Source organism: Gavialis gangeticus, unplaced genomic scaffold (genome assembly GCF_001723915.1).
Source record: "Gavialis gangeticus isolate Ggan-Ray unplaced genomic scaffold, GavGan_comp1, whole genome shotgun sequence".
Taxonomy (NCBI): Eukaryota; Metazoa; Chordata; order Crocodylia; family Gavialidae; genus Gavialis; species Gavialis gangeticus.
This window is the reverse complement of record NW_017728993.1, coordinates 36,682,208-36,692,026: the sequence shown is the minus strand read 5'-3', so window position 1 is coordinate 36,692,026 and position 9,819 is coordinate 36,682,208. Positions and strand designations below refer to the sequence as shown.

Genomic DNA, 9,819 nt, shown 5'->3' with positions numbered 1-9,819 from the left:
CCCCCCCCCCCCCCCCCCCCCCATATCCCGTGTGCTGCAGTACTTTTTTATTTAGGTAAGTAAGTGTGCTGTGGGGCAAAAAAAGGTTGGGAAACGCTGAACTACTTCACATTATGGAATATTCCATGATCCCTACAGCGGATCCAGAATGGCTTATAGAAGTACTAAAAAAAAAAAAAAAAATAGCTAGCTTGCTTTAGATCTGAAAGTATATGATTCAAAACAAAATGAAACAAAGCATAGTTTTTACATTTATAATATTAGCACTTCTGTCAAGTTAACAGTACATTAAAACAATAGCACTAAAATGGATAATTATCTGGGTACGCCTTACTCGTCACAGTTTGGAAAAACACCAATTATCATTTGTTTGTTACATAAAATTGTTAGAGAAATAAATAGCTTCAATTATGCAAGAATACTTCTGAGAACTAATTTATCTATTCCTTGGCATGTATAAAAACATTTCCCAAATAGCAGATCTTCAAAACTATTATGGAATAAATGTTGCAATGCATCCTTTATCAGGAATTTTGTAATATTTTTAGATAACAATTAATTTTTATCTTCCATGTGATAAAACATGACAATTGACAAATTAGAAATATTTTACTCAACTTATTTATTTCAATCTCTGCAAAACACTCAAAGTGAAATTCTGTAAATAAATAAAAGAATCTCTTGGTCAAACCAAACAAAAACAATGTCTTAATACCAAAGGAAACCCTTATTCAGTTCTCTTACAGACAAGAAAAGAGTACTCAACAACTATATAGTCAGTCCTGTAGAGCAGAGTTTCCCAAACTTCTTCTTATTGTGTACCCCCTTCCACATTTACCAGCTGCCCATGCACCCCTATCAGCATACATTTTATATTTTAACCTCTTAATACCAATTATTATTATAATGAAAACTAAATCTGCCATTGCACTACTTCTCCCATGTACCCCACAGAGATGTCTTGCATATCCTGAGGGGTATGCATACCAGTTTGGGAACCCCTGCTGTAGAACATGCAGTCCCTACACCTTTTGGTTTTGGTAACCAAACAAGTACACTTTGTTAAATACCACAGAAAATTATGAGAAAGGCTAAGCTTCTCTGTGGTATTAGAAGTCAACACATTTATGATCTATCAACTTTATGCAAACAATTTGATTTATGTTTTAGTAACAGAAAGAAGGTTGTATTGATTTCTTTGCTGTTAATGTCATATACCAATCATTAAACTACTACATGGTCCTGGAAATCACATGGCTAGGCCCCAGGGCATAGAAAAGCATTTTTCCTAGAAAATATGCTGAATATTCTTGATAAAAAAGTGGTAATATTTATAAAATGTGAAAAAGTGGGAGATAAAAGATGAACAGGCTTGTGAAAGTCTACAAAAGGGTTGAGCCCATTAGGGGCAGGAAAATCATCAAAAACAAAACACAACACTTTTCATAATTCTGTAACAGAATGTCAGTAAAAAGCTCCTCCAAGTCATCTCTACTACATGTTTTACATATGCGTACATAAAGCCTACATTCTAATTCTTAACTTTGATATACCAAACATAAGTAGTAATAATCACTGCACCTCCCTTTCTTTTATGGCATCTCTTTCTCCCCTCCTCCCCTCCCCCCACCATGCAATTTTATTTATAGAAATTGAAACTTGTGCACTAACGAATGATAATTCCATACAAAGTTATATAGTGAGAACACTGCCTTTAAAAAGGTGAGAAAGGTTTATTTCAACCGTGCCTAGACAGGGGGTGGAATCATCTTATTTTATCTTTTGTGTTCTTTGAGATGTCAAAGACAAATTACTTAAAAATGCACCTTTGAAAGTACAAAGTATTTCTGTAAAAAAAAATTAAACTTAACGTTTCCATTCATGAATTAACTGAAAATGTATTTAAAGATGACTTCATTTTTTATGTTTTAAAGTTAGTTATATGTGTAATTAACTGTAGATTGCTTATGCTTAATTTCTTGCATGTAGATGAACTACTGAAAATGGATCACGCATTCACATGGTACTGTTTTTGCTCATAGACTGAATGAGCAATTTTTTCAATAAGGTTTTCAGTACAGACACTTGTAATGACACATTCAAACTCTTTACTTTAATTATTGGAACTATTCACTGGTATTTGTTTTGGCAAATGTTCCTGCTAATAAAGTTGCTTGCTAACAATCAAAAGAAAACAAACATAAGAGTAGCACAAATACAGCTGAAGTTAATTTGTTTAAAGTTTTAATAAAGAGACTTTTTGCAACATGCACCAACCTCTTATCACTGAGGTTCTAAAAGAAATGTGATGTAACTGCCTGGAAGTTTGTAACTTGATATCTTGAATGCTTTAAAAGCATATCACACATGTAATAGGTTTTTCTATCCAAGCTAAACAAATGAAAGAAGTGTAAACCCTTCTTTTGCTTCATTATAGCAAGATTACATAAAGTAAAGGATGAAAGTCAAAACCAAATGTGCAATTTCAGACTACCAGTTTTCATCAGGCTTAATATTTTAGATTATTCTAAACTTCTCCTGATATCTGTGGCCATCTCTGAAGACCAACTACTTTTCACTCAGTCTTGCAAGCACCGCATTACATATTAACTACTTCCCAAGAGATTCTGTTCAATATCATTTTAACTACAAACCTTGTGAAAGTTTCCATTTAAGAGTCTTAAATACTATACGTTTTTAATTTACACTTGCTACCATATAATCTTTGCTTTTCCTATAAAACAGAAAGAGATGCCAGGTAGTTCCTTAAAAACATTCCATCTTTTAGAAAATAATTTAAAGCATTGTGTTCTGCCTTCCTTGTGCATGAGTGTTTTTGCACATAAAATCATGTTTACATTTAAGTAATCTCTCTCATGCATCTCCTTTTCTTAATTCACATACTAAAGTTTTCCCACATCTTTATAACTTGTTCAAACACCAACAGGCACATAAAATCACTGGAAACAATGTTCTGCTTTGCTCTAGTAACCACAAATGTTTAAACAAATGCTTCAAAACCAGGACTTTGTTAGCATCCTATTCCCACTCCCAGTTTCTATACTCCAACACTTGGCCACCTTCCATCATGCTGCCCCTTATGCCTAGAATCTTTGCAAGATAACTGCATAAAGATCTACAGACAATATTAACATGCCTCAGTCCTAGCTAATCTCCACAACAAAATTTGCCTCTTCAAATGGTTCTATATATCATCTTCTCACAGAAACCACAAATGGAAAATGACAATTTAACTGGATTAATATAAGAGACCTGTTGGGATTGCTGATACCTCATGGGAGACAGGCAAGGTATGAGGACTGGAAAAGGGCCAATGCTGCAGAGCTGGAAGCCAGATGTAGCAGGATCTCCCCCTGGGGACCTCTCAGTCTCCACCTCTGGGTCTTAGGTCTCTCAATTTTCACTCATCTGCTACATATTTGATAATACTTTAGAAAAAAAAAAAGAGTTGGGGGCCAGCCCACATCCCAGGATCTCATTGGTCTGACCTACTCATCCCCACAACATCTCTGCTCATGTTGTGTTCTGTTGGTTATCTATGGCCTCCAGCTGCCCAGCTCTACCCTTGACCACGCATAGAATTATAGACAATGAGGGCTGCAAGGGACTTCAGGAGGTCATCTAGTTCAACTCCCCTGCTCAAAGCAGGACTATCCCCAGCTAGATCATTCCAGACAGGGTTTTGTCAAGCTGGGCCTTAAAAAATTCCAAGGATGGAGATTCTACCATCTCTCTAGATAACCTGTTCCAGTGCTTCCCCAGCCTCATAAAAAAAAGGGTTTTCCTTTCTCCACCATAAACCTCCCTTGCTGCAACTTGAGATCACTGTTCCTTGTTCTGTCACCTGAAAGATACCACTTCAATTAACTATTTAAGTTTTTTCTTCCTACTGGCTAGTGTCAGAAAACTGGCACACAAATTCTTCCTTTAGTTAACTTCAAAACAGACTTTTATACTCTAGTAGAGTACCATTCTGACTATTGAAAAAGCATCCCAGCTTTTCAGCCCTGGGCTGGGCTGTGCTGTCTGCTCCAGAGAGCAGGGCTGGTCCCCCCCTCTGCTCTCTAGCCGGAGGAGCGGTGGGAGCATAGCCAGACACCAGCCAGAATGGCACCCTTAGCTGGCATGGAACAGGTTTATTCCTCCTCCCTCCCCTCTTCCACCGAGGGAACACAGCCAGGGTCCGTCTGACCAGGGCAGTGCAGCCCCTGTCAGGGTCCCTTCCCTCCCCTCGCTGCTCCAGTAGTAGGGGCGGGAGGCATGGCCGGAGCCAGCCAGCATGGCCCTGTCATCTGCCTACCTGGACCAGAGCTGGGGCTGGGGTGTAGAGCCAGGTTGGCCTGTGGGTGCTGCTTAGTGTGGGTGCAGAGGGGCCGGCCCAGACCAGGCCATGGGGGAAGGGTCCTTCCCAGACAGCTGTGGCTCAGGCTGGCGCTGGAGGAGCTGTGAGCTTGAATTGCCCCCAGCTCCACATGCCCAGGCCAGGCCAGGCTGTCACAGAGCTGCAGCCAGCTGGGAAAGGCCCTGGCCCTGCAGCCCAGTCCAGCTCAGCCCCTCCATGCCCACAATCAGCAGCGCCCACAGCCAGCCCCCCTCAGCCCCAAGGCAGGCAGACAGCAGGGCCTGCCTGCCTGGGCCATGGAGACAGGGCCCTTCCCAGCTGGCTGCGGCTTTGTGACAGCTCAGGACGGCTTGTGCAGGTGGTGGCTAGCCAGGCAGCAGCATGGAGGCAATGCTGGTGCAGGCACCTTGGCAGCCAAGCTGGCCCCACAGGACAAGTCCATCATGCCCATGGTGCCCAGGCTGCCTCAGAGGTGCCAGCAGGCCCAGAGCACAGCAGCTGTCCACCACAGGGGCTCACATGCCTGCAGCCACCACTAAGCCCCTTGCACAGTGTCTGCTCATCTGTCACAGACACTCTGCAGGGGGGTGCAGTGGTGGTAGCTGTGGGCACGAGCCCCTTCCAGGCTTTGGACCAGCCAGAACCCCTAAGCCAGCCCAAGCAGACATGGGCACAATGGACTCATCCTACATGGCCAATTTGGCTGCCAAGGCACCCTCCCAAAACTGCAGTGGCATCACCTGTGCCATTGTCTAGCCAGGCACTGCTCGTGCGGGCGGGCCAGGTCAAGCCGTCACAGAGCAACAGTTAAGTGGGAAGGGTGCTGCCCCCACAGCCCAGCCCAGGCCAGCACTATTATCTGCCTGCCTCACCCAGGGCTGAGCCAGGCAGGCTGTGAGTGCTGCTGAGGACAGGCAGAGGGGCCAGCCCAGGCTGGGCCATGTGGGCAGGGCCCTTTGCATCCAGCTGTGCCTCCATAACAGCCTGGCCTGGCCGGGGCATGGGGAGCTGGTGCACAGCTCCTACGGCCCCAGCCGGGTAGGAAAGACCCTGCCCCTGTGGCCCAGCTCAGGCGAGATGCGTAGAGGGTGCACACGGGTGCACATGCACCCCCTGAGCATAGTGACACACCCCTGCAAAAAGGCACTGCTTACCAGCCTGCCACTGCCGGCGTTCACAGGTGGCCCCTGTTCCCCACTGGCCACTGCCAACACTGCTGGAGGCGGCTGCAGATGGTTGCCAACCCTTGGTTGGCACTTGCCACCCCCCCCCACAGCACTGGCACCGCTTACTGCCACTGCACTCCAGCCGCCACCATGCCCCCCACAGCTGCCGGGGGCGTGTGCTGTTCATGGGCCAGCCCCTCCACACCTGCCCTCAGCAGCACCTGCGGGCAAGGTAGGCAGATAGCAAGGTCATGGCAGCCAACATTTGGCCACACCCCATACCACACAAGTGGCCAGCAGGGCTGAAAGCTGAGCAGACCCTGGCTGGGGTCCCCGCGCCTGTGCGAGAGAGGGGAGACAGGGGAGTTTAATCCTCTCTCTGTTCCCCCTTCATCTGAGGTGCTGCCCTGGCAAGTGTCTGGCACGCTCCCTGCCCCAAAAGAAGCCTGGCAAGGGCTGCTTCTCCTTCCCCCTCCAAGCACACCCCGGCTAGGGTCCCTGCAGGCCACGGTGGTGGTTTAAACCTTTCCCCAATTATACACAGCAGCCTGCCAGGGCCTAGACAGCCCTCCCGCTCCCCCCCCACTGAAGTCAGCTTCCCTCCAGCCTTGTGGCTGCTGCGGATTGGAAGGCAAGGCTGCTCTGGCACCCCCTGGCTTCTAGCCTGAGCCACTGCAGGCATGTGGCTGCATTTCCAGAATCAAAAGTGAATGTCTATTCATTTGCAAATCAGTTCAATCTATGCATGTTAGATTAAGGGCTTTTTGAATATCTGTACTGAACCTTAGTGTTTAATATGCTTTGGGACTGTAAGACACTGGAATCTTGGAATTTTACTGTTTTGAAATCTCTTATCTAAGTCTTGTAAACCATGACCTGACAGGTGCTAGACAAGCAAGCGTTCTTTTGCTCTGAATTTTTATCAAGTGATAAAAGTCAGGAAAGCAGAGAAGTTTCTGATGTGACTAAGTTGTATTTAAAGCAAAAAGATTTTTTAAGAACTTGAAATTTTGTAATAATTCTCAGAGGCAAACAGCTTAAAGCCAGGTCTTACCAAGTACAAAAACTTATTTTCAAGCTATTCAATGTATGGTTTATATATAAATTTAACTTTGACTCAAACTGTTCTTGTATTTACTAAAAGATACATTTTTGTTTATATTCAAGTTTAAGCTTAGGCAGTACATCATTGTCTAACGTAAGATAAGGCTCATTTTGATTTTCATACCTTTCCACTCTCCTTTGTAAACATTTTCTTGTAAGCAGCACATTAGTTTCGCCAGAACGAAATCATCTGAATCAATAATAGAGAACTCCAAGATACAGTAATACATGAATGACAAGCATTTCAGTTATGTTTGGTAAGATTTATTTGGACTTGAATTTATTCTGTTATTCTATCACTCAAACTGGTAAATATTTAGGCAAATACAGGATCAGTTCCTCTTAAAATTACAGACAATGAATACATCTGAGTAATACAAAATGCATCACTCCCTCAAAATGTTTGGTTCAACCACTCTAACAGCTTATGTCCACGTCCATAAGCAAAACAGATTCTGGTTCAATCAGCAGATTCCTGAAAATAAATGGTACTGTATTTTCAGACATATTAGTATATCTCAAGAGGACAGAATACATTTTTCCTCTGTGTTCTTTCACAACAGGTACACAAGCTTTAACAATCCTTCCCTCCCTCCCCCACCAGAAACATTTTGCAATTACATTTTACATACTGAATTCCCTGATTATGAGAAAAATACATTCAGTTTGGCCAAACTACTAAACCTGAGCATTAAAAGGAAAATGTGCTTTTCCCATGACTGTATTCCCTCTGAACGTTAGGCAAAAGCATGTTAAATTAGCAGGTAATCTAAAAACTGAAGTTTTTTTAAAACCCTATAATACGATAATCATTGTTTTTCTCTTCACTAACAGGGAATATGTATCCCGAGTCAATTACTAAGCTTCAATTATTCTGCAAATTCTGTTATCTGCTTCCTTCCACCTCTTTTATAGTCAACAGCAGTTAAAGGGTAAGAGACTGAGATGCTGAACTATAATTTGTTTCCTCAGACAAATCAGGTCTGCATGGCAATACATCGTATAGAAGATACATTCCAAAGAACAAGAAATTCACAAGTTAAAAAACAGAAATAAAGCAAGATCCTTTTGGAAGAAAATTAATTAATGAGTTTTTAAAATCAATAGGAAAGGATCAGCAATTTAAAGGAACACAAGAAACCCTCAACACGCACTTTACAATTTTAAGGCAATTAAGCACAAGGTTTGCATAAACACTTCAAAATCATCAAAAGCTGTTTTTAGCAAAACAGCACTTAATGTTTTACACGTTTCAACACAAATTAGGATTCAGAATTAAACAGCCAGCTGACATTAAAAAGTAAGTCTATCAGCTAGCTGTCATCTCTACCCCAAAGTGCAGAGGATCAAAGAGATTTGGTCCAAAGTGACTAAGTTTCTCCTTTTCCATACACCTTCTTTTTCGTTTGCTCATTTATTCTCCAACTTTCCTGAATTGTCTAATGAAAGATTTTTTTTCTGAGTGTTTATGAAAGACAAGTTTGATACTACTGCTTTGAATATCCATTGCAACTTCCAAGAATCAAAGAGTACTTGGCACAAACATACTGTCATAAGCCTGACAATACCTCTAAAATAAGAATGCAAAATAAGAATGGATCCCAGTTTTATAGACAAGGAAGCTGAACCATAGAGTACAAGTGATTTCTTCAGCTCAAGGCCACACAGATTTTCTAGGGCAAAACTCAGAATGGAACTCCCTACCCCACAAAAAGAGTGGCACAAAACTTATAACCCTTTCACTCCCTAGGCTATGAAAGTTAAAACCCACCTTTGTCTCCTAATCCTGAGTTGTTTCATGGAAGCCTGTCTGCCACTCCTACCTGTGATGTACTGCGAACTGCAGCCTCAGCTGGCCTTCACTCTTGTTACTATTGTTCTTGGGTTATTTTTGTCATCATTACTTTTTCAAAGCAATCAAGATTACTACTGTAAAAATCTTTAAGAGTGGGGAAAGGAGCAGTTGCTCATCATAACCTATTATCTGAGTGGATGCATCTACCTGGAATTACCGGGAACACTCCCAGTGAGTAGGAGAACAGTTCACTCCCCATGCCCGCATGGGTAAAAATTATCAACGAGTGTAGTTCTGAGGCATGGACATTTACACACCAGAACCTGAACCAACGCTGCCCATTTATTTCACATAAACATGCCAAACAGCTGTGACATATCTCACTTCAGTCACTACTAAATTGGGCTGTGCAGGCAAATCTTACAGAACTCAACAACCACGCTTTCATAAACACATGCAATGCAATGATATGACTACTTAAGTACTCTATTAAAAAATAAGACATGTAATCAACCCCTTCACTTCATCACTTTCATACTACCCTGAGCTGAAAAGAATATTTGAACCTATCCACGGTTCATAATTTTACACTCTTGTCCTTTCTTTTTAGCGGTGTCCTAGAACACACTTAATGATATCTTTTCCCAAACTCTTTTCTTTACTGCTTACGTCTCAATCTTTGAAGACATTTATTCTCTATTCCCTTCAAGTCCAACCATCTTATTCACATATAATTCTAAGCCAAGATGCATAGACACCCAAATCTCTTAAAGGTGCATATCACATCAGCACTGATAAAAGGAAAATTGACATTATTGGCAATCGACTCTTTTTGGCTGACGTGGCCGATAATGTCTCTGATAAATGCCATGTTTAGGCATGCAGCTGCAGCCTGCACATGACCAGGAATGCAGTCTGGCAGCTTGGAGAGCAGCACCTGGCTGGTAAGTCTGTGGAGGGCAAAGTAGCATGAGGGAGGGAAGGGGCACGGGGGGGAGCAGGGAGCAGATAGAAGCCCCTGCAGTGAGGGAGGGAGTAGGGGTGGGGCTGTGGCTGGGGCAGGTGCTGCCCAGTCAGGGCAGGGTGCGGTGTAGGGAAGAGCCACAGGCAGCTTGTTCGGGGAGCACAGGGGGGCAGAGGTGGAGGTTCTCCAACAGCTGCTTGCAGCCCCAGGAGAGGCATGGGGGGCATATGCCCCCCTGATCTGTGCATGGGGAGAGGTGAATTTTGGGGTGGCTGTAGCCCACACCATAGCCCCTTTCCCACAGCCCCAGCCCAGCCCCCTTCTGGGAAGAGGCCAGAGCAACCCCCATCCCCAACTCACCCTATTCACAGATCTAGGGGGCACATGCCCCCCATGCCTCCCCCAAGTGCACACAGTGGCAGGAGCC

General features: G+C 43.5%; 1 protein-coding gene across 1 annotated transcript in view; it reads right to left on the bottom strand.

The window, feature by feature from the left end:
* The window catches only part of HS2ST1 (heparan sulfate 2-O-sulfotransferase 1), a 198,657-nt gene that overhangs the window by 162,391 nt on the left and 26,447 nt on the right, over nt 1-9,819 (bottom strand). The window lies entirely within an intron of this gene.